General features: G+C 45.0%; 1 protein-coding gene across 1 annotated transcript in view; it reads right to left on the minus strand.

Moving 5' to 3' along the window:
- The window catches only part of LOC126419153 (endoglucanase E-4-like), a 376809-nt gene that overhangs the window by 299942 nt on the left and 52329 nt on the right, over window positions 1–24538 (minus strand). The gene's annotated exons all lie outside the window — the stretch shown is intronic.

The following is a 24538-nucleotide window of genomic DNA, read 5'->3' on the forward strand; positions in this document are numbered from 1 at the left end:
ACAATACCTTGATGTTTCAGGGTCAAATTTTCCTGTAAATTTCTTCTTTCCCCAATTGGATTTAGCACCTCCTCATTTACTACTCGATCTAATCTTTAGCATTCTTCCGTAGCACCACGCTTCAAAAGCTTATATTCTCATCTTGCCTCAACTGCATGTCGTTCACGTTTCACTTCCAGACACCACCTTCAAAAGACTTCCTGACTCTTAACTTGATATTAGATGTTAACAAATTCGTCTTTTCTAGAAACGCTTTTATTGTTTTTGTCGGTTTACTACTTTTAGCGTCTCATTTCCTAATCTAATCTCTTTAGCATCGCCTGATTTTCGATTACACTGTTTCTTTACTTTCGTTGGTGTTAATTTTACAATCTCTTTTCAAGACACTATCCATTCTGTTTAACTGTTTTTTTTTTTTTTTTTCAAAATCTTTTGCCGTCCCTGATAGAATTACAATATCATCGGCAAACCTTAAAGTTTTAAATTATGAATTATTAATGGTTTCTCCGTATTAAGCTTACTGCAATTAATTAAAGAGAATTTTAAACCGCACGCGTTTCGCTTTTATTTGCAAAGCATTTTTTGTGCTCATTCTTCAAATATAGACACATACGTCTCTACATTTTGCTCACATATTCTCCAAACCATCGCTTCTTCCCTCTTTCTTAACGGATGTTTCGAAATAAACTTCGTTACACAAATACACTTGGCAGTGTTTACATTTTTGTACAAATGCATCGCAACTTAATAAACAAAATACAGTTTTTAATCTAAAACAACCAAAAATGTTGAAAAATATGCATCCATATTTGCAGAGTGATAATAGGAGGTGCTTTGTAAGTAAAAGCGAAACGCGTCTACTGTAAAATGCTCTTTAATTACTTGCAGTAGGCTTAAGAAGGAGAGACAAATAATAATTAATTTTAAATGCTGCGGAAAACGTCCACGCGAACAAACTTAAAGTTTTTATTTCTTCTCCTTGAACCTTAATTTCTTTCTCAAATTTTTCCATGGTTTCCATTATTGCTTTCTCAGTATGCAGACTGAATGACACCGGAGATGGCTTCCCTTTCATGTTCTTCGCCAACAATTACACACTACTGGCCATTAAAATTGCTACACCACGAAGATGACGTGCTACAGCCGCGAAATTTAACCGACAGGAAGAAGATGCTGTGATATGTAAATGATTAGCTTTTCAGAGGTTTCACACAAGGTTGGCACCGGTGGCAACACCTACAACGTGCTGACATGAGGAACATACACAGCCGGCCGAAGTGGCCGTGCGGTTAAAGGCGCTGCAGTCTGGAACCGCAAGACCGCTACGGTCGCAGGTTCGAATCCTGCCTCGGGCATGGATGTTTGTGATGTCCTTAGGTTAGTTAGGTTTAACTAGTTCTAAGTTCTAGGGGACTAATGACCTCAGCAGTTGAGTCCCATAGTGCTCAGAGCCATTTGAACCATTTTTGAACATACACAAACAGCAGTTGACCAATGTTGCCTGTTGAAACGTTGTTGTGGTGCCTCGTGTAAGGAGGAGAAATGCGTACCATCACGTTTCCGACTTTGATAAAGGTCGGACTGTAGCCTATCGTGATTGGGGTTTATCGTATTGCGACATTGCTGCTCGCGTTGGTCCAGATCCAAAGACTTTAAGCAGAATATGGAATCGGTGGGTTCAGGAGGGTAATACGGAATGCCGTGCTGGATGCCATCGGCCTCGTATCACTAGCAGTCGAGATGACAGGCATCTTATCCGCATGGCTGTAACGGATCGTGCAGCCACGTCTCGATCCCTGAGTCAACAGATGGGGACGTTTGCAGGACAAAAACCATCTGCACGAACAGTTCGACGATGTTTGCAGCAGCATGAACTATCAGCTGGGAGACCATGGCTGCGGTTACCCTTGACGCTGCATCAAAGACAGGAGCGCCTGCGATGGTGTATTCAACGACGAACCTGGGTGGACGAATGGCAAACCGTCATTTTTTCGGATGAATCCAGGTTCTGTTTACAGCATCGTGATGATCGCATCCGTGTTTTGTGACATCGCGGTGAACGCACATTGGACGCGTGTATCCGTCATCGCCATACTGGCGTATCACCCGGCGTGATGGTAGGGAGTGCCATTGGTTACACATCTCGGTCACCTCTTGTTCGCATTGACGGCATTTTGAACAGTGGACGTTACATTTCAGATGTGTTACGACCCGTGGCTCTACCTTCATTCGATCCCTGCGATACCGTACATTTCAGCGGGATAATGCACGACCGCATGTTGCAGGTCCTGTACGGGCCTTTCTGGATACATAAAATGTTCGACTGCTGCCCTGGCCAGCACATTCTCCAGATCTCTCACCAGTTGAAAACGTCTGCTCAATAGTGGCCGAGCAACTGGCTCGTCACAATACGTCAGTCACTACGCTTGATAAACTGTGGCATCGTGTTGAAGCTGCACGGGCAGCTGTACCTGTATACGGCATCCAAGCTCTGTTTGACTCAATGCCCAGGCGTATCAAGGCCGTTATTACGGTCAGAGGTGGTTGTTCTGGGTACTGATTTCTCAGGATCTATGCACCCAAATTGCGTGAAAATGTTGTCACATGTGAGATCTAGTATAATATATTTGTCCAATGAATACCCGTTTATTATTTACATTTCTTCTTGGTGTAGCAATTTTAATGGCCAGTAGTGTATGACCACAAAATATCGTATATTCTGGTCATATCTCGGAGGAATAATGAGAATAAGATAAGAGGGCATATTGTGGGCAGACAGCAGTTTCCTCCCAATTCATTTGGTACTTTTCGGTTGCATCAATGATCAGATTTTTCATCACGTTCATTTTTTCGCCGAAATAAGAATTCACGTTGCCCTTAAAATACTGATTTGGAACGAGTGGTGTCGACTTCGAAACAGACCAGAGCCCCGTGCCTGGACTTTCAAGTCTGAAGGTATTCACGCCACAGAGCCGACAATAAGTCGTGAGCTGTCGAGCGGGATCACCTCTGATCGCGTTTTGAGGTGGGCGGTGGCCAGGTGCCAGCTTTTAGCAGTGACCGCAGCTGCCTGCCCAGGGGGCATCCAGGGTCCTCAGAGACCAGCGTCCGTCACGACGCGCCGTGGGAGCACATCCTGGTGTTCCGCGCCCTGCCGCCCCCGAAACCCGGCCGGGATGAATATGCATGGACCGGTTATCGATCAGCCCGCGACTGCCAGTCTGCCGATGAGGTCACGCGCTCGTAAATTAACCTGGCCGCGGTGATCGGACAAGTCAGACGCGGCGCTGACCTCAGACCGCGTCCTTGTCCATCTCCTTAACACTCCTGTAGCTTTCCGAGCCACTGTCAACAAGACTGAGCCATCGACCCAATTATGCCGCATCCCAAGAACCTGGTAGTGTTACGGACGCTCCCTTTCAGACTCCCGCAGAGTGCCAAAATACATCGGAAGGTTATCCAGCTGTAGGAATGTAGATAACAAGAAGAAAGTCATGCACGACGTAAGAAAATCACCAAGTAACTGGAATCCAGCGTCCACGTAGGATTGAATGGTGCTGTGACTTAGGTCTTTAGTCTACAACCGTATGCTAGTACGCAGCCGAACACACACTGTATCGCGGTTCTTTGATCTTTTTGAAGACTTAATACGTCCGTCAGAAGTGTCTGTCCAAATTACGGGCTGTGCGACCCAAAGACGAGTGTCGTGGCATACCATACCACCATGCCACATGACGATGACGAGTGCAAGCTGGTAACGTTCGTTCTCGGAGCTTCCACACAGGGGTAAGTTGGTTGGTTGGTTTGGGGGAGGGAACCAACGACAGAGGTCATCAGTCCCACCGGATTTGCCGGCCCGTGTGGCCGTGCGGTTCTAGGCACTTCAATCTGGAACCGCGAGACCGCTACGGTCGCAGGTTCGAATCCTGCCTCGGGCATGGATGTGTGTGATGTCCTTAGGTTAGTTAGGTTTAAGTAGTTCTAAATTCTAGGGGACTGATGACCTCAGATGTTCAGTCCCACAGTGCTCAGAGCCATTTGAACCATTTTGAGCCATGCCGGCATTTTCCTGGAGTGATTTAGGAAAAGTCACGGAAAACCTAAATCAGGTTTGAACCGTCGTCCTCCCGAATGCGAGTCGCCGCGAGGGATTAGCCGAGCCGTCTGAGGCGCTGCAGTCATGGACTGTGCGGCTGGTCCCGGCGGAGGTTCGAGTCCTCCTTTGGGCATGGGTGTGTGTTTTTGTCCTTACGATAATTTAGGTTAAGTAGTGTGTAAGCTTAGGGACTGATGACCTTAGCAGTGAAGTCCCATACGATTTCACAAACATTTGAACATTTTTTTGAATGCGAATCCAGTATGCCAACCACTGCGCCACTGCGTTTGGGCAGGAGTAAGTGTACCCAGTGACATGCTGACCGGTATGCTCTAGATGTCGTCACACTGTTCGTGTGGATAGTTCCCTTGCCGCACATAACCTCATTACCCGACTCAAGACATACCACGGTCAAGCGAACAATGTGCCTGCCTCTTGGGCCCTAGTCGCTTGAAGCCTTTGAGATTTAGCCTGCCGGTGCGCATGGCTCTTACTGTACCCATCAAATCCAGACTCGCATCACAGTCACTGGATCCCAAACAATAGGAGCAGCAAAACTGCGGAACGATAAACCGCAGTGTCGATGGCCACGATACTGCCTCTATCGAATATCGACACGTGCTGGTAAACGTTTATCCTTATTACGCGAGGCATAACACTATCTGCTGAAATACAACCAACTTCTCGTACCCACGTTGTCTTTTGCGCCGATATGCCAATCATTTGCGTGCCCAAGCGTGCACAACACTTCATGCCAGTATGGACCAGTCTGAAAGGACACAAATTATCGATAGCTGACGGCCATTGTGGTTCATCAATTATCTTCGCGCTGATTGCTGCGAAATATTACTACGCAAATACAAATTGTTTATGACAGAAGCAATTATTTTCGGTATAATGTCATTTTAAATAAAATGCTTTTGATGACTTATTTTATCAACTAAGTAACTGTACAGCGTTTGGTATATTATGCTAAGACGTTCCTCTCCAAACTCTAATAGACAGAACAGAAGAATAACAGGTACAAAGAGAAATTTGTGACTGGATAGAGAATTTGTGGTCGGGAGGATACAGTTTGTTATCTTGGATGGAGTGTCATCGACACAACTGAGACCGTTGCTGTTCGTGTTGTATGTTAATGATCCCCTAGACAAAATTAACAGGAAGCTCAGACTTCGTGCAGACGATGCAGCTGCATATAATGAAGTGCTGTCTGAAAGAAGCTGCAGAAATATTCAGCCAGATATTGGTAACGTTTCAAAGAAATATAAAGGCCGGCAGCTTGCCTTAATTCTTCAGACATGTAAAACTGTGCACTCCACAAGAAGGAGAAAAAAATCTAGTGTCGTATGCAATATCAACGAGTCACAGTTGGAATTTATCAACTCATACAAATACTTGGGTGTAACGCTTTGTAATGATATTAATTGGAACAATCAATACGCTCAGTCGTAGGTAGAGCAGGAGGTACGCTTTGGTTTATTGGTACAATACTTAGAGAATTCACTCAACAAACGAGACTGCTTACATATGTCGCGTGGGACCCATTCCTGCTACCCTTTCTGCATAAGTTCAGTATTCCCTGTTAGTCCTACTTGGTATTAGTTCTTCACACTTAAACAACACTCTAGTAACAGGGAATACTGAACTTATGCAGAAAGGGTAGCAGGAATGGCAACTGATTTGTTTGACCAATGAGAGAGTGTTACAAAGATGCTGAAGAGATTGAACCGACAGACTCTTGAAGACAGAAGCTACCTGTTGGTAGAAAGCCAACTAACAACGTTTCAAGAAGCGACTTTAAATGATGACTGTAAGACAGTGCTTCCCAACCTTTCTTAGACTATTAGCCCTGAGTGCAATCAGACATTAGCTACCATCCCTGCCTTAATCCTCCCCCCCCCCCTACCCCCACATCAACTTTAGCATCTAACTGTAGAATGAAAGACTTTTCTTGGAACGCCTTTATTTTTAAATCCATGAAAGATGAAAGATATCTAGTTTTTGTGTGTTGTGTGTCTTAGAATGAATGACGAAGGAGTCCGTGGTGCATCGCAACTGCTACCTACAACTCCTCCACAGACAAGAAAGCTAACTATCGATCGACAGTGGGGGCAGATACTTGTTACAGAGCGCGACCTCTCCATCGCGGCACTTCCTTGACCTGCGCACTGCAACCCCATTTAAAATAAAAAAAGGTTCAGATGTGTGCACTACGTTTACTGTTTGTAAATCGCTTGACTGCTGCACTTCTTACTTCTGAACTGGCAGAAATTGGATGACTTCAGGCTGTTAGTGGTTTGTTTCTAACCACTGTAATAATAATTATAATACGAGGGTCGGTCAAAAAGTAATGCCTCCCATTTTTTTTCTACTTAAAGAAATTAAGTTAAGTGAAAAATTTGAATTTGGCGCCATTCCTCAAACCTTCTTCTGCAATCCACTGCAGTAGTAACTTTCTGTGTCAACAGGTGGCAGCACAGCAGAAGTTTGTAAGATGGCCGACATCGATGTTCGTTTGAGACAGCGTTGTGTGATTGAATTCTTGAATGCAGAAGGTGAAACGCCCATACGCATTCATGAAAGACTGAAGAAGGTGTATGGTGTTGTCACAGTGGATGTCAGCACTGTTAGACGATGGGTTCGTCGTTGTAAGGAAGCTGAAGGGCAAACACCGTTGACTGACGAAAAGCGGAGCGGCAGGCCGGTGAGTGCAGTGACTCCACACAACATTCAGCAAGTTGATGACATCATTCGTGGTGACCGTCGGGTGACTGCAGATGAAGTGTGTCGCATTATTTCTCTTAGTAAAGGCAGTGTGATCACGATTATTAAACAATTGGGGTACTCAAAAGTTTGTGCACGGTGGGTTCCAAGAATGTTAACCGATCAGAATAAAGAGGCAAGGAAAACAATAGCCTCCCAACACTTGCAGCGCTTCCGTTTGGAGGGAGATGAGTTTCTGAAAAAAATTGTGACCGGGGACGAAACATGGGTGCATTTTTTTGAACCCGAATCAAAGAGGCAGTCAATGGAGTGGCGTCACACAAGCTCGCCGAGGAAGAAAAAATTCAAAACTGTGCGATCGGCAGGGAAAGTTATGGCAACAGTTTTCTGGGATACAGAGGGTGTGATTCTGGTTGATTTTTTGGAGCAGGGATGCACAATAAATTCTGTTCAATACGTCACAACCCTCAACAAACTTAAAGCACGTCTTCAGCGAGTTCGCCCAACAAAATCAATGGCAGATGTTCTTCTTTTGCATGACAATGCAAGACCACACACCAGTCGTCACACCTCTGACGAGATTGTCAAAATTGGATGGGAAGTTTTGCCTCATCCCCCATACAGCCCTGACCTGGCACCATCAGACTTCCATCTGTTCGGGCCACTAAAAGAAGCTCATCGTGGGATTCATTTTGAAGATGAGGAGGCCGTCAAAACATCCGTGCGTCAATGGCTTAGGAAGCAGAGCTGTGATTTTTACCGTGCTGGGATACATGCCCTTGTTCAAAGATGGACCAAAACTGTAGAGATGGGCGGAGATTACATTGAAAAATGACAAAATGATCCTCAATGTTGTGGTTTTCAACCTATGTAATTGCATTTAAATTTCCTGACAATTAAACGTAGAAAAAAAAATAGGAGGCATTACTTTTTGACTGACCCTCGTAATAATAACATTGGGTAAAGCAGTATAGTAGCCCTTATGGAGTTACTGCTGTGTTGTGCTGTTAATTAATTCATTTATCTGTCTCTAAGCGAGTAATTAGGCAATTTTCCGACTACTGCAGTTAGTAGTGGGTGGCAATTATTGAACTATATGAAAAAAACGTAAACTAGTTACAAACTACGACGTGCACACACTTTATTCAACATGTAAACGCCACTGCAGATATTCGGATTTAGGTTATACCATGTTCGATATGCCTGCTATCTTTGGCAATAATGTGGCGCAGAAGAATAGCGGAATTCTGCGTGATCCGCTGAAGTGTTGGAACGTTGATGCGGTCGATGACCACCTGAATGGCTGTTTCCAGCTCAGCATTGGTTTTGGGGGTTATTACTGTACACATTGTCGTTAATACATCCCCACAAAAAGGAGTCGCATATGTTTAGATTCGGAGAATATGGCGACCAATCGAGGCCAATGCCAGTCGTCTCTGGGTACCCCAGAGCCAGAATGCGGTTCTCAAAGCGCTCATCCAGGACATCAAACACTCTCCTGCTTCGATGGGGTCGAGCTCCGTCCTGCACGAACCATATCTTGTGGAAATAAGGTCTCTTTGGATAATGGGGATGAAATCATATCCCAAAACCTTCACGCACCATTGGGTACCGTGCTATCAAGGAATATCGCACCGATTATTCCGTGACTGGACACTGCACACCACAGAGTCACCCGTTGAGGGTGGAGAGGCGTCTCAATTGCGAAATGCAGGTTCTCAATCCCCCAAATGCGCCAATTTTGCTTATTGACGAACCCATCCAAATGAAAGTGGTCTAAACCAAACCATGCGCATACTAATTACCATCATGCCCCTAGGCCAACCGTGCAGTTTGAACGTCCTAAAGCAAACCGTTCAGAAGTTATGACGATTTTATTTGGTTCAAATGGTTCAAATGGCTCTGAGCACTATGGAACTTAACATCTGAGGTCATCAGTCCCCTAGAACTTAGAACTACTTAAACCTAACTAACCTAAGGACATCATACACAACCGTGCCCGAGGCAGGATTCGAACCTGCGACCGTAGCGGTCGCGGGATTCCAGACTGTAGCGCCTAGAACCGCTCGGCCATCCAGGCCGGCCGATTTTATTTCATATAGTTCAGTAATTGTCATTCTGTATGTACAACTCGGAGAAGACATTTTCTTGAGATATTTAGTATTAGTTGCGCGTGTGTTTCACTTCTATCATCGGCGATGTACGAGACAAAGCACAACGTATGTGAGTAGTGGGTGATCTATGTGGGGAACCTGTAACCTTTACTGCATTAATGCTGCTAACTGTGAAAAAGTAATAAGTGATAACTTATGTAATAGATATTAGAGTCTTACAAAATTGTGATAACAGTAATGATCTTTTGAAAATAGTTTAGTTAAAGAGTAGTTTAGTTTTTACCCCTCAGAAAACCTCATTTTACCCCTCAGAGGTTCCCAGGTTGGGAATAACAGCACAGGAAATATACTGCAACAGTCTACATAGCGCTCCCGTAACGTTAGTGAGGACACGATTAGGTTAATTACAGCGAGCACAGAGGTATTCAAACACTTGTTCTTCCCGCAGTCCGTACGTGAATGGAACGGGAAGAAGCCGTAATAACTGGTACAATGAAAACTACTCTCTACCATGCAGTTCATAGTGGTTCGTACAGTGTCGAAGGAGATGTAGATGTAGATCACAATCCCTGCAGTAAGTAGGAGGTGATGACTCACAGAACGAATAACTAGACAGCAGAAACCCGCTCGTCACCTAGCCTGCTGGCAACGTGAATTCGCGCTTACAAAGCGGACGCGGTGTGTCTGATCAGGAAGCATCCAACAGGGTATTTGCGCTATGTCGCACGTTCACAAACAGCTGACTGCGGCCACAGCGGGACGAATCGGGGTCTGGTTGCATCGGCGCGACACTGCACGACACATTGCAGACGGCGGTGGGCGGTACACGGGCCGGGTTTTAACTTTCTTCTACAAAAGAACTCGGAAAGTTTTTTTCTTTCTTTTTTTTGTGCAGACCGTTCTATCAACTATCAAAATATTTGCATTTACAATTAGCACATTTCTGGATGCGTTGGAGTTGATCCTGGGAAAAAATTTCTCCACTCTGTTGTTGTTATCTGAAATAACTGGTCTAAAATGGTTCAAATGGCTCTGAGACTATGGGACTTAACTGCTGAGGTCATCAGTCCCCTAGAACTTAGGACTACTTAAACCTAAGTAACCTAAGGACATCACACACATCCATGCCCGAGGCAGGATTCGAACCTGCGACCGTAGCGGTCACGCGGTTCCAGACTGTAGCGCACAGAACCGCTCGGCCACCCCGGCCGGCTAAATAACTGGTCTACAAAATCAATGGACGAGATAGATAAAGTAACGTAACATTTTAACTATTTGGTGGAAATGAATAGAAGTGCCGGAGTATGTTTCCAGGGATCTCCCAGTCGTGTACAAAACGCTGGGCGTCACAGGGCGCGAGATCAAAGTGGTTGTAGCGCGGATTGGAGTTGTCCCCGCGCAGTGCAAGGCAGTTTAGAGAATGGTAAAAGGAAGAGTAATTACGGTGCAATGTGTTGGTGTTCTTCGTTGCAACATGGTCCGGGGACAATATATGCATGACATCACACGGGGAAGAAACACTGCGAAAGTGAAAAAGACACGCTACGTTGTGCAACAGGCAAGCATGGATCCACGTCAAACAGCGCGTGCAGTTGCAACCACAGTGAACAAGAGAATCTGACACTCCACAGCGGCCCGGCGACTTCTTCCTTGTCAGTCAGCCGCGTGGAGTAGCCGTGCCGCGGTTGCCGCGGTTCGCGCGGCTCCCCACCGTCGGAGGTTCGAGTCCTGCCTCGGGCACGGGTGTGTATGTGTTGTCCTTAGCGTAAGTTAATTTATGTTAGATTAAGTAGTGTGTAAGCCTAGGGACTCATGACCTCAGCAGTTTGGTCCCATAGAACTTACCATAAATTTCCAAATTTCCTTGTCAGTCAATTACACTCTTGCTAATACAATTTCAGTCGGTTACCGAGAATTCTGAATAATGCTGTTGATAATGAATACTTTTGCTGGGAAATGTATACCGAATATCAGACCAGCTCTCTGGCTGGATTGAAGAGCTGGGTACTTATTTCTCAGGATCTATGCACTAAAATTGCGTGAAAATGTAACCACATGTCAGTTCTAGTATAACATATTTTTCCAATGAACACAGCATGTTGTTCTCAATGGAGAGACGTTCAAGTAACCTCTGGCGTGCCACAGGGGAGTGTTATGGGACCATTGCATTTCACAATATTACACTGCTGGCCGTTCAAATTGCTACACCACGAAGATGACGTGCTACAGACGCGAAATTTAACCGACAGGAAGAAGATGCTGTGATATGCAAATTATTAGCTTTTCGGAGCATTCACACAAGGTTGGCGCCGGTGGCGACACCTACAACTTGCTGACATGAGGAAAGTTTCCAACCGATTTCTCATACACAAACAGCAGTTGACCGGCGTTGCCTGGTGAAACGTTGTTGTGATGCCTCGTGTAAGGAGGAGAAATGCGTACCATCACGTTTCCGACTTTGATAAAGGTCGCATTGTAGCCTATCGCGATTGCGGTTTATCGTATCGCGACATTGCTGCTCGCGTTGGTCGAGATCCAATGACTGTTAAAAGAATATGGAATCCGTGGGTTCAGGAGGGTAATACGGAACGCCGTGCTGTATCCCAACGGCCTCGTATCATTAGCAGTCGAGATAACAGGCATCTTATCCGCATGGCTGTAGCGGATCGTGCAGCCACGTCTCGATCCCTCAGTCAACAGATGGGGACATTTGCAAGACAACAGTCATCTGCACGAACAGTTCGACGACGTCTGCAGCAGCATGGACTATCAGCTCGGAGATCATGGCTGCGGTTACCCTTGACGCTGCATCACAGACAGGAGCGCCTGCGATGGTGTACTCAGCGACGAATCTAGGTGCACGAATGGCAAACCGTCATTTTTTCGGATGAATCCAGGTTCTATTCACAGCATCATGATGGCCGCATCCGTGTTTTGTGACATCGCGGTGAACGCACATTGGACGCGTGTATCCGTCATCGCCATACTGGCGTGTCACCCGGCGTGATGGTATGGGGTGCCATTGGTTACACGTCTCGGTCACCTCTTGTTCGCATTGACGGCACTTTGAACAGTGGACGTTACATTTCATGTGTGTTACAATCCGTGGCTCTACCCTTCATTAGGTCCCGGCGAAACCCTACATTTCATCAGGATATTGCACGACCGCATGTTGCAGGTCCTGTACGGGCCTTTCTGGGTACAGAAAATGTTCGACGGCTGCCCTGGTCAGCACACTCTCCAGATCTCTCACCAATTGAAAACGTCTGGTCAATGGTGGCCGAGCAACTGGCTCATCACAATACGTCAGTCACTACTGTTGATGAACTGTGGTATCGTGTTGAAGCTGCATGGGCAGCTGTACCTGTATACGCCCAGGCGTATCAAGGCCGTTATTACGGCCGAAGGTGGTTGTTCTGGGTACTTATTTCTCAGGATCTATGCACTAAAATTGCGTGAAAATGTAACCACATGTCAGTTCTAGTATAATATATTTTTCCAATGAATACCTGTTTATCAGCTGCATTTCTTCTTGGTGTAACTACTGTAATGGCCAGTAGTGTGTATCTCGTACTCAGTTGGGAGTGACAATGTGTTTACTTTCGTCCAAGTAAGTAAAGACTTATTAAGTAACAGTTCCCTACGGTTCTGAAAACAATTCGGTTTACTGTTTTTAATTTTTTCTCCTCATTTGTTCAATTTTTTCGCTGATTGATTTGAAATTAATTCTTTCCGTCCTGTCACCCCTACCATTTTGCTACCCTAGGGGAACGCCTAGCCTTGCCTGACGGTAGAGACGGCCCTGCACGCACTAGCAGGATGGTCGACGGGCGTGTAGTGTAGCTTAGTGGAAGTGCAGACTCCTAACTAAGGTACGAGCATATGGGATTGGTTCCCAAATATGTGAGTGGCTCGAAGACTTCTTAAGTAATAGAACCCAGTACGTTGTCCTCGATGGTGAGTGTTCATCGGAGGTGAGGGTATCATCTGGAGTGCCCCAGGGAAATGTGGTAGGTCCGCTGTTGTTTTCTATGTACATAAATGATGTTTTGGATAGGGTGAACAGCAATGCGCCGCTGTTTGCTGATGATGCTGTGGTGTACGGGAAGGTGTCGTCGTTGAGTGACTGTAGGAGGATACAAGATGACTTGGACAGGATTTGTGATTGGTGTAAAGAATGGCAGCTAATTCTAAATATAGATAAATGTAAATTAATGCAGATGAATAGGAAAAAGAATCCTGTAACGTTTGAATACTCCATTAGTAGTGTAGCGCTTGACACAGTCACGTTGATTAAATATTTGGGCGTAACATTGCAGAGCGATATGAAGTGGGACAAGCATGTAATGGCAGTCGTGGGGAAGGCGGATAGTCGTCTTCGGTTCATTGGTAGAATTTTGGGAAGATGTGGTTCACTTGTAAAGGAGACCGCTTATAGAACGCTGGTGCGATCTATTCTTGAGTACTGTTCGAGCGTTTGGGATCCCTATCAGGTCGGATTGAGGGAGGACATAGAGGCAATTCAGAGGCGGGCAACTAGATTTGTTACTGGTAGGTTTGATCACGACGCGAGTGTTACGGAAATGCTTCAGGAGCTCGGGTGGAAGTCTCTGGAGGAAAGGAGGTGTTCTTTACGTGAATCGCGACTGGGGAAATTTAGAGAACCAGCATTTGAGGCTGACTGCAGTACAATTTTACTGCCGCCAACTTGTATTTCGCGGAAAGACCACAAAGATAAGAGAGATTAGGGCTCGTACAGAGGCATATAGGCAGTCATTTTTCCCTCGTTCTGTTTGGGAGTGGAACAGGGAGAGAAGATGCTAGTTGTGGTACGAGGTACCCTCCGCCACTCACCGTATGGTGGATTGCGGAATATGTATGTAGATGTATAAAGGGTGTTACAAAAAGGTACGGCCAAACTTTCAGGAAACATTCATCACACACAAAGAAAGAAAATATGTTATGTGGACATGTGTCCGGAAACGCTTACTTTCCATGTAAGAGCTCATTTTATTACTTCTCTTCAAATCACATTACTCATGGAATGGAAACACACAGCAAAAGAACGTATCAGCGTTACTTCAAACACTTTGTTACAGGAAATGTTCAAAATGTCCTCCGTTAGCGAGGATACATGCATCCACCCTCCGTCGCATGGAATCCCTGATGTGATGATGCAGCCCTGGAGAATGGCGTATTGTATCACAGCCGTCCACAATACGAGCACGAAGAGTCTCTACATTTGGTACCGGGGTTGCGTAGACAAGAGCTTTCAAATGCCCCCATAAATGAAAGTCAAGAGGGTTGAGGTCAGGAGAGCGTGGAGGCCATGGAATTGGTCCGCCTCTACCAATCCATCGGTCACCGAATCTGTTGTTGAGAAGCGTACGAACACTTCGACTGAAATGTGCAGGAGCTCCATCGTGCATCAACCTTATGTTGTGTCGTACCTGTAAAGGCACATCTTCTAGCAGCACAGGTAGAGTATCCAGTATGAAATCATGATAACGTGCTCCATTGAGCATGGGTGGAAGAACATGGGGCCCAATCAAGACATCACCAACAATGTCCGTCCAAAAGTTCACAGAAAATCTGTGTTGATGACGTGATTGCACAATTGCGTGCGGATTCTCGTCAGCCCACACATGTTGTATGTGAAAATTTACAATCTGATCAAGTTGGAATGAAGCCTCATCCGTAAAGAGAACATTTGCACTGAAATGAGGATTGACACATTGTTGGATGAACCATTCGCAGAAGTGTACCCGTGGAGGCCAAACAGCTGCTGATTGTGCCTGCACACATGGCACAGAAACAACTGGTTCTCCTGTAGCACTCTCCTTACAGTGACGTGGACAACGTTACCTTGTACAGCAGCAACTTCTCTGACGCTGACATTTGGGTTATCGTCAACTGCACGAAGAATTGCCTCGGCCATTGCAGGTGTCCTCGTCGTTCTAGGTCTTCCCCAGTCGCGAGTCATAGGCTGGAATCTTCCGTGCTCCCTAAGACTCCGATCAGCTGCTTCGAACGTCTTCCTGACGGGACACCTTCGTTCTGGAAATCTGTCTCGATACAAACGTACCGCGCCACGGCTATTGCCCCGTGCTAATCCATACATCAAATGGGCATCTGCCAGCTCCGCATTTGTAAACATTGCACTGACTGCAAAACCACGTTCGTGATGAAGACTAACCTGTTGATGCTACGTACTGATGTGCTTGATGCTAGTACTGTAGAGCAATGTCAACACAAGCACCGAAGTCAACATTACCTTCCTTCAATTGGGCCAACTGGCGGTGAATCGAGGAAGTACAGTACATACTGACGAAACTAAAATGAGTTCTAACATGGAAATTAACCGTTTCCGGACGCAAGTCCACATAACATCTTTTCTTTCTTTTTGTGTGAGGAATGTTTCCTGAAAGTTTGGCCGTACTTTTTTGTAACACCCTGTATGTAGATGTAGTGTTGGGTAGAGCATGGGGAGTTGGGGCCCGCGTGTCCGCTGCTGCTGCTGGGTGTCCTGTCCCCCGCGCTGTCGGCGGGCACAGACAGCCACCTGTCGCGGCCTCCTCATAAGGAAGCGGACTGGACGCGCAGGCCGGGGGACCAGCAGGTGGCGGGAGCTGGTGGCGTGTGGCAGCAGGTAGGGGCCCCGCAGCCGCGCTTGTTGGACACCATGTCGCCTGCTTGTCTCGCGCGGGCTGGCGTGACGACCGCTACACCGCCCGCACAGGGTCTTATATGTGCTCGCTGGTTCCTTATTTTAGTTACAATATGCTCGAACCCAAACTCCTTCAGTACGTAGTACTGGTCAAAACTAGAATGAAAGTTCCTCTAATGATACACCATGTGATCAAAAGTATCCGGACACCTGGCTGAAAATGACTTACAATTTCGTGGCGCGCTCCATCAGTGATGCTGCAATTCAATATAGTTGTTCAAATGGCTCTGACCACTATGGCACTTAACATCTGAGGTCATCAGTCCCCTAGAACTTAGAACTACTTAAACCTAACTAACCTAAGGACATCACACACATCCATGCCCGAGGCAGGATTCGAACCTGCGACCGTAGCAGTCGCGCGGTTCCAGTCTGAAGCGCCTAGAATCGCTCGGTCACCGCGGCCGGCTTCAGTATGGTGTTGGTCCATCCTTAGCCTTGGTGACAGCTTCCATTCTCGCAGGCATACGTTCAATCAGGTGCTGGAAGGTTTCTTGGGGAATGGCAGCCTATTCTTCACGGAGTGCTGCAATGAGGAGAGGTATCGATGTCGGTCGTTGAGGCCTGCCACGAGGTCGGCGTTCCAAAACATTCCAATGGTGTTCTATAGGATTCAGGTCAGCACTCCGTGCAGGCCAGTCCATTACAGGGATGTTATTGTCGTGTAACCACTCCGCCACAGGCCGTGCATTATGGACAGGTGCTCGATCGTGTTGAAAGATGCAATCGCCATCCCCGAATTGCCTTTCAACAGTGGGAAGCAAGTAGGTGCTTAAAATATCAATGTAGTCCTGTGCTGTGATAGTGGCACGCAAAACAACAGGTGGTGCAAGCCCCCTCCATGAAAAACACGACCACACCATAACACTACCGCCTCCCAATTTTACTGTTGGCAATACATACTCTGGCAGATGACGTTCACTGGGTATTCGCCATACCCCCACCCCTGCCATCGGATCGCCACATTGTGTACTGTGATTCGGCACTCGACACAACGTTCTTCCACTGTTCAATCGTCCAATGTTTACGCTCCTTAAACCAAGCGAGGCGTCGCTAGGCATTTACCGGCGTGATGTGTGGTTTATGAGCAGCCTCTCGACCATGAAATCCGTTTTCTCACCTCCCGCCTAACTGTCATAGTACTTTCAGTGGATCCTGGGGCAGTTTGGAATTCCTGTGTGATGGTCTGGATAGATGTCTGCCTGTTACACATTACGACCCTGTTCAACTGTCGGTGGTCTCTGTCAGTCAACAGACGAGGTTGGCGTGTACGCTTTTGTGCTGTACGTGTCCCTTCACGTTTCCATTTCACTACCACATCGGAAGCAGTGGACCTAGGGATGTTTAGGAGTGTTAAAATCTCTCTACAGACGGATGACACAAATGACACCCAATCACCTGACCTGGTTCGGAGTCCGTGAGTTCCGCGGAGAGCCCCATTCTGCTCTCTCACGATGTCTAATGACTACTGATGTCGCTGATATGGAGTACCTGGCAGTAGGTGGCAGCACAGTGGACCTAATATGGAAAACGTATGTTTTTGGGGGTGTCCGGATACTTTTGATCACATAGTGTATGTCCGGTAACAAAGGCCTATTGAGTTTTTAGATTTTCTTGCTCCAATGTATTTTATTTGATCCAGATGCGTTTCGCTTTTTATTGTAAACCAAGAGTGCTCAACGTTTTTACGCTTGAGATCTACTACAAGCTATTTAGTCTATTTAGAGATTTACTGAGTCACAAATTCATAAAGGTTTAACCAAAAAGACATCTTACCTAAAATCTACCGTTTTAATCACGCAAAATGCATAAAATGTTTTCATTAAAAGTTATAACTCTACTGCTCAATTTTCGAGATATTACACATGTGAAAAGAGTTGAGGAAAGTGTTTCATATTTGGTTTCTGTAACTGTGATTTCAAAAGGTCAAGCTTTCGCATGAAACACTTCTTATAAAAGTCACGATATTTTGCTCTTTCCCTTGAAATTTCTTGTTTAGCACATTTAGTTCGGCTGTCGTAACAGTTAAAAATGCCAGTTCAAACAACCAGCTCAAATCATACAATTTGAGTAATCTTCCTGTCTTTCAGAGGCAAAAGATTTTATCAAATGGCTCTGAGCACTATGGGACTTAACATCTATGGTCATCAGTCCCCTATAACTTAGAACTACTTAAACCCAACGACATCAGACAACACCTAGTCATCACGAGGCAGAGAAAATTTCTGACCCCGCCGGGAATCGAACCCGGGAACCCGGGCGTGGGAAACGAGAACGCTACCGCACGACCACGAGCTGCGGACAAAAGATTTTATCGCTGGCAGAAGTCCTCTAAATGTGTTTAGAACCATAACTCTGCTCTGCCATCGAAATTCGGTGTGCAGTAGCAGGTCTTCACATTGGCACGTTTTCCTGTGTTTAACTGCGCTTATTGTTCACAAACACATGCAGGAGGAAAGACTGTTGCTTGGACGAGCATTAAAGGCGGTGAAATGCAGATGAAGACGGAAGATCTGGAGACAGTGTTGTCAGTATTAACGTCGACAAATACCAAGCAAGACACTTATTTTTAACTAATTGATAGTTTACAAAAACAGCCCACTTAAACAAATTTCGAAAAAAGGTTTTCCAAGATCGATTCATAAAGCCATGGCGATCGACCAGTCGAGCACCCCTGCTATGAAGTATCTCCAGTGGAATTTAGAATGATATGGTTTTTTTTATATGCGATATATGTAGATTGCAAAACAGTTCACGTTTGTTTTAACTGATTACTTACAGTTATTCGAGTTTTTTGCTGGCAACTGCGTTTCTTCTCATCTTTTCACATGTTGTAGGCCGTACTATAGGTCCACTTACGAATCATAAGCACATTTTCACTTTACGAACTTTTTTATCACGATTTTCACGTCGTTTTCGCAAATTTCTGTGGAGCGCCTTTATTCTTCTGTCACTAGCTGTCGATACTTTACCGAAAACTATGATTTACGTTTGTAACTACTATGTGTGCACTTTAAATTTCTGTTTGTTTTGTTTACATATATGTTACCAAGCTAACGAAGTATATGCTGAAAACTGAAAACTAACGTGTGTTCGTTTCTGTTCTCTTTATCTGAGCGCGCGCGTGTGTGTGTGTGTGTGTTAGAGAGAGAGAGAGAGAGAGAGAGAGAGAGAGAACACAAAGCTAAAAAATAAAATAAAACAAAAATAAAAAGAGAAAACACGAGACCACGAGACTACAGACAGTAACACAACAGAACCAAACACAATCACAAACACTCAATACCGAAGGGTAGACACAAAATGGTACACAATGACTTACAAATACAAAGTCATAGATGAAATCGCGAACATTTTCAAAAGACGGAGCATAATAATACCAAACACAACTGACAGTTCTATCCAATAATACACCCCAGAACTGAAAAAGATATTGTCGTATGTAAGAATGCAGGTAGATATCAATTACTGTGTAACACTTTTGATTGCCGGCCGCGGTGGCCTTGCGGTTCTAGGCGCTCCAGTCCGGAACCGCGCTGCTGCTACGGTCGCAGGTTCGAATCCTGCCTCGAGCATGGGTGTGTGTGATGTCCTTAGGTTAGTTAGGTTTAAGTAGTTCTAAGTTCTAGGGGACTGATGACCACAGCAGTTGAGTCCCATAATGCTCAGAGCCATTTTTTGAACCAACACTTTTGATTGCAAATACGTACGACAAGCAGGCAGAACGTTTGATTTCATGTACAAAGAAACATGAGAGCCTGGAAGTATGGAACAAACCAGTCCACATCTGCCGAAAACCTAAGAGTACACAATCACAATCCAACCGCTAGAAAAGTAGACATTAAATAATTAGAATAAACAATAAAAAACACCTTATAACACTGCAAGAAAATACCGTGTATAAAAAAGTTTTTGAATTAATAAATATATAAAACAACTACGTACACTTTACGTCAATTTATAAAATGGTATAGTGACACTCCAACACACGATTATTATCATAATAATACCATATAATCTCTTTCCAGTCACTCTTCCATGAACCCCTTCACAAAACATTGAAACCAAAACTGACAAAAGGCTGAACAACAACACTTTGAACCATTGTCTGACAGGTATTACATTCACATTCAGTTTTCTCCAAATCACTTTGAATAACGCACGCACGCGCTCTCTCTCTCTCTCTCTCTCTCTCTCTCTCTCTCTCTCTCTCTCTCTCTCACACACACACACACACACACACACACACACACACACACACACACACAAACAAACAAGGGGACGTGGAGGGGGGGGTGGAAGGCGGACAGAAAAAAGAAATGGATATACGTTAGTGTTTAGCACATACTTTATTAGGTTGGCAACATGCACATAAATAAACCAAACAGGAAGTGAGCTCATAGAAGTAACGACCTTAAATCACACTTTTCAGTGAAAATCTACAACTAGTAATAGAAGAATAATAGTGCTCCGAACAATTTGGCGAAAAGAACATGAAAACTGCGAAGAAAACAGTTCGTAACGTGCTCTTGTTTCTTAAGCGAAGTTACAGTGCGACTTCCAACGTGTCACCAGACGAGAGAAAACGCCGATGCCAGCCAAAACCTCGAAAAATTGTAAGTAATCACGTAAAAAATTAGACGGCAACTGATTTATAATACGCAGATATCGCATATGAAAACAAAACTGTGCTATACTGGATTCATCTGAAGACGCCTTAAAGTAAAAGGCGAAACGCATGTGGAAGAAATATAATACACTGCAGCACGAAAGAGGCGTTTTTTATTCACAAAACGAATATTTCTGTGTTTGCTGCGGGTGATGATGTAAGGCGCTACTGAGTAAGACTCTGGTCAACCTGTTTTGCGATCGAGGCCCTCTGAGCGTCCCCTCTCATGGTGCAGGTCCCCCGCCAAGGCACAGTTGTATACACAGGAACTGTGGCACAAAAACGGAAGGAAAGATTTGTCCCTAACTCGTGGACTGTAGTCGTCTTCTCTGATTATACATTATTAACTACTAAATAGTGATGGGGACTATCAGCTACTGTAATGAAACAAGGGTTCCAAATCACACAGGTGTATTGGTTGTGAATTCAATGATTGCTCAGAACAAACAAGGATCAAATACTCATCACTGGAGAATCAGTGCATATGCACATACGAACGTGTGATAATTGTGGCTCTTCAGAAGGGAAGGACTGGAAAGTTGTAGGGTGGACAAGTCATTTTGACTTTTGTAAGTTATCAATGTGCACGGCAGAGAGAGAGAGAGAGAGAGAGAGAGAGAGAGAGAGAGAGAGAGAGAGAGAGCGAGCAAGTTATGTTACTAATGGTTCGAATGGCTCTGAGCACTATGGGACTTAACATCAGAGGTCATCAGTCCCATAGAACTTAGAACTACCTAAACCTAACTAACCTAAGGACATCACAAGCATTCATGCCCGAGGCAGGATTCGAACCTGCGACCGTAGCGGTCGCGCGGTTCCAGACTGAAGCGCCTATAACCGCTCGGCCACTGCGGCCGGCATAAATTTTGAATAGTGCTTTTTTTTTAAGAGAAAAAGTTTGAGGTAAGAGTGTCGCACTGGGCAGCTAGTTTGTCGGAATGATTATTGTAGCTATAGGCTGACAATTATTGAACTATATGAAAAAAAACGTAAATTAGTGACAAAGTACGGCGTGCGCATACTTTATTCAACGTGTAAACGTCACTACAGATATTGGGATTTAGGTTATGACATGTTAGATATGCCTGCCGTCATTGGCGATGATATGGTGCAGGCGAATAGCGAAATTCTGCAAGACCCGCTGAAACGTCAGAACATAGACGCTACCGATGACCTCCTGGATAGTCATTTTAAGCTAAGCAGTGATTTTGGGGCTATTCTACATCTACATTGACATCTACATTTATACTCCGCAAGCCACTCAACGGTGTGTGGCGGAGGACACTTTACGTGCCACTGTCATTACCTCCCTTTCCTGTTCCAGTCGCGTATTGTTCGCGAGAAGAACGACTGCCGGAAAGCCTCCGTGCGCGCTCGAGTCTCTCTAATTTTACATCATGATCTTCTCTGGTGGTATAAGTAGGGGGAAGCAATATTTTCGATACCTCATCTAGAAACGCACCGTCTCGATCCTGGACAGCAAGCTACACCGCGATGCAGAGTGCCTCTCTTGAGTTTGCTAAACATCTCCGTAACGCTATCACGGTTACCAAATAACCCTGTGACGAAAAGCGCCGCTCTTCTTTGGATCTTCTCTATCTCCTCTGTCAACCCGATCTGGTGCGGATCCCACACTGATGAGTAATACTGAAGTATAGGTCGAACGAGTGTTTTGTAAGCCACCTCCTTTGTTGATGGACTACATTTTCTAAGCACTCTCCCAATGAATCTCAACCTGGTACCCGCCTTACCAACAATTAATTTTATATGATCATTCCACTTCAAATCGTTCCGCACGCATACTCCCAGATATTTTACAGGAGTAACTGCTACCAGTGTTTGTTCCGCTATCATATAATCATACAATAAAGGATCCTTCTTTATATGTATTCGCAATACATTACATTTGTCTATCTTAAGGGTCAGTTGCCACTCCCTGCATCAAGTGCCTATCCGCAGCAGATCTTCCTGCATTTCGCTGCAATTTTCTAATGCTGCAACTTCTCTGTATACTACAGCATCATCCGCGAAAAGCCGCTGTACACCTTGTCTTTAATATAGTCCCACAAAAAGGAGTTGCATGTGCTCAGTACGGCGCCCAATCGAGGCCCATGTCAGTGGCCTCTGGGTACCTCAGAGCCAGAATGACGTTCGCAAAGTGCTCTCTAGGATTTCAAACGCTCTCCTGCTTCGATGGGGTCGAGCTCCGTGCTGCATGAACCAAACATCTTGTGGAAATCAGGGTCACTTTGGGTAATGGGGATGAAATCATCTTCGGAAACCATCAGGAATATCGCAACGATCATTCCGTGACTGGCCACTGCACACCACACAGTCACCCATTGAGGGTGAAGAGATTTCTCGATCGCGAAATGCTGATTCTCAGTCCCCCAAATGCGTCAATTTTGCTTACTGACGAACCCATTCAGATGAAAGTGGGCTTCGTCGCTAAACCAAACAATACCACTCATACTAATTCCCATCATGTCTCGCTGCCAACCATGCAGTTTGAATGTCCTAACGCAAACCGTTCAGAAGTTAAGACGATTTTATTTAACGAAGTACAACAGTTGTCACCCTGTAATTAACTTTGTTCACTTGCTCACAGCTGAGAGAAAGGCGACGCCACTTCCATGAGTCATGCATTACTGTATCAACCGATTAAGCTGTTTGGTTTTTATAATAATTCTCTGTTAACATTACAACCTTTTTAAATCATTGTTCATGTTGTTAAGCATAGTATTTTTCAGACCAATGTTGTGTGTGTCAAGAACAAGTTTTTCTCAATTATTTTTGGAATACATACTTTATTCTAAAATCGTTGTCTTGGAATATCATTTCATAGGAATAGTTTACTCTTCCCATCCCACTGTTTAAAGGTTTATCATTACATATTACCACATTGGACCATTTGGTATGCAACAGTTTGAATACTGTTTGGAAATATTATTCAAAAAAAGAAATCTAGCTCCGCCACTGCCTGCTTGCTGTTTGCTGTTGTGCTTTCGAGAAATCTGCAAAAATGCCTTCAAGACCGAGGTAATTGGAGATTTTGATTAGGGTCAGATAATTGTTTCACTTCAGTTGCGCATTTAATATAAAGACAAGTTGTATTCAGACTAGTTACAGTTCAATTCAGATTAGGTTCTGTTTAGTCAAAGATTAGCATACGAGTTTAAGTTGGATAACAGCCTGTGGATACTTCGTTTTGGTGATACGTAGACCTTTTGTAGAGCGGGAGGTAAATTTGGGCTAAATTTCGTACAGAAACACATAATAAGGAACTTACAAAGTTTTCATATAACAGACCGGATGAATATCGTGTTAAGTGACTGTTAATCGCGCAAGCGAAATGTTAATAAGGCCTGTATCGGAGGATTAGCGATTTGAGGGAAATAGGACACAAGAAATCATGGCCGAAAGATCACCGCACGGTCACTGTTTAATCTGAACCAACGGGCCTATCATACGGAACGAATTTCGTATGGCATTGCTGCGACACTTACAGCTTCTCTAAGCCTCTGTGACCAAGTGGCGTCTCCTCCTCTCGAGGACGAAATCTGTCTAGTATTACTCCCGGCGAAGAAGCGTATTTACTATGGCTTCTGGCAAAAAAAGTGCCTGATATTTAGCTCTCCTGCTCCTTTGCAGCGTGAACCCGCCAGAACTATGCTTTTGGCCAATCTGACACTGCGTACTTTATTTCGCCAGTCCGAAAACTCCTAACGACTTTGTTCAGGAAGTTTCGGCGTCGTTTCTGGATTATTCCAAACGCCGACCTCTCCCAATCCTCCCAGAAACTTGCGAGTGCCGCCCTGTGGCACATCGCTGCTCCCGAAGATTTCGAGTTCCGGCCTATCAAAGGGCTTCCCGCCAAAAATTTTCCGTAAGTTTACCTTCTCAATGTTTATGCTCAAGGCTTCAGCTCCCGTCGGCACTAGACAAAAGACTCACGTGTGGACGCGCCCCGTTAGTTACGGTGTTGTATTGTATGTTAGCCGGGGACCTAGAAACGACGGAGAGTCTCCGTCTCCTCACGACGACTGCTGCAGTGCCACGTGATGACTGGGTGTTGTGTGATGTCCTTAGGTTAGTTAGGTTTAAGTAGATCTAAGTTCTAGGGGACTGATGACCATAGATGTTAAGTCCCATAGTGCTCAGAACCATTTGAACCATTTGACTGCTGCAGTCCACTTCACCCCTCC

Source organism: Schistocerca serialis, chromosome 9 (assembly GCF_023864345.2).
Source record: "Schistocerca serialis cubense isolate TAMUIC-IGC-003099 chromosome 9, iqSchSeri2.2, whole genome shotgun sequence".
In the NCBI taxonomy this organism is placed as follows: domain Eukaryota; kingdom Metazoa; phylum Arthropoda; class Insecta; order Orthoptera; family Acrididae; genus Schistocerca; species Schistocerca serialis.